Below are 1,921 nucleotides of genomic sequence, written 5' to 3'. Positions count from 1 at the left end.
TAATGCGAACCATTACTTCATCCATGTTACACTGACACGCACTTACGTTCCACCCTGCTCCGCCCGCAAGTGCACTGACACGCACTTACGTTCCGCCCTGCACTGCCCGCAGTTGCACTGACACACGCTTACGTTCCGCCCTGCACCGCCTGCAGTTGCACTGACACCCACTTACGTCCCGCCCTGCACCGCCCGCAGTTGCACTGACACACGCTTACGTTCTGCCCTGCACCGCCCGCAGTTGCACTGACACGCACTTACGTCCCGCCCTGCACCGCCCGCAGTTGCACTGACACGCACTTACGTCCTGCCCTGCACCGCCCGCAGTTGCACTGACACACGCTTACGTTCTGCCCTGCACCGCCCGCAGTTGCACTGACACGCGCTTACATCCCGCCCTGTGCCGCCCACAGTTACACTGACACGTGCTCCTGCCCTGCGCTGCCCGCAGTTACACTGACACGTGCTCATGTCCTGCCGTGCACCGCCCGCAGTTGCACTGACACGCACTTACGTTCCGCCCTGCACCACCCGCAGTTGCACTGACACGCACTTACGTCCCGCCCTGCACCGCCCGCAGTTGCACTGACACGCGCTTACATCCCGCCCTGTGCCGCCCGCAGTTACACTTACACGTGCTCCTGCCCTGCGCTGCCCGCAGTTACACTGACACGTGCTCATGTCCTGCCCTGCGCTGCCCACAGTTACACTGACACGTGCTCATGTCCTGCCCTGCGCTGCCCGCAGTTACACTGACACGTGCTCATGTCCTGCCCTGCGCTGCCCACAGTTGCACTGACACGTGCTCATGTCCTGCCCTGCGCTGCCCGCAGTTACACTGACACGTGCTCATGTCCTGCCCTGCGCTGCCATTTGTCTGCCTGTGGGCAGCTGCCCATCCTTTTGACCGCGCATAGGTCACTAGGACTTACCAATATCTCTCACTACATGAACATCGATGCCATCAATGTGACAAACATCAGTGGCTGTGGCATATGCTCGGTGTCCCGATGACTGGCACCTCCCGTTCCCAGTGTGTGCCCCCCGGATTGTGTGATCAGAGAGGCATGTAGATATCTGGCAGGGAGCCTTTGTGTCTGTCACTGTCATACATATGGATGATGCCAGCTGAATTACAAGTCCATCTCTCCATGAATGCTAATGACTGGCACATTGCACAGGCCGCTGCCATGTAGCTGGGCACAGAGGGGGCCCCGTGTGATCTTCCCTGAGGGATAATAGGACAATGATTGCATCTGGCTGCGATGCCACCGATAACAGGAAGCAATTAATGAGATTAGTGCTAGACAATTACACTAATGTGCAGAACATTGTATCTGCTGCAGCACGTGAAGACCCCGATTTGCTCTGCATTGCAGAACCTCCACTGTGTGCAGCCGTGACGCCATCAGGTTATATTGCCCGCTGTAGCAGGAAGGCTGTAAATCCGGGAATAAGGGCCAGATGTATCAAGGTTGAAAAGTGATAAAATGGAGAGGGTTAAACCACCGGCCAATCAGCTCCTACCTGCCATGTCACAGGCTGGGTTTGAAAAATGACAGATAGGAGCTGATTGGCTGGCTGTAAATAACTCTCCCTTTGATCACTTTTGAAGCTTAATCAATCTGGCCCTTAGTCAGTAAGTGGCGGAGGTCAGGGTGTAGATATAAACTTGATATTTAAATTAGCCCTAATTTTAAGATATGCACAATCATGGTGATTAGTGATTGTGAGCAGTAAGGGATATTTGCACAGTAATAGCCAGTGAGGGGATTGCACATTGATAGTAAGCAGTGTGGGATTTACATAATAATAGTGAACGGTGGGATTTTACGCAGTGTGGACTATGCACAATGATAGTGAGCAGTAGGGGATTTGCACAATAGTGAACAGTAGGATTAAAGGCACAATAAAAGTCAGC

Source organism: Crinia signifera, chromosome 1 (assembly GCF_055691185.1).
Source record: "Crinia signifera chromosome 1, ASM5569118v1, whole genome shotgun sequence".
NCBI classification, from domain to species: Eukaryota; Metazoa; Chordata; class Amphibia; order Anura; family Myobatrachidae; genus Crinia; species Crinia signifera.
The sequence above is the reverse complement of the archived record's forward strand: the minus strand, read 5'-3'. Positions refer to the sequence as shown.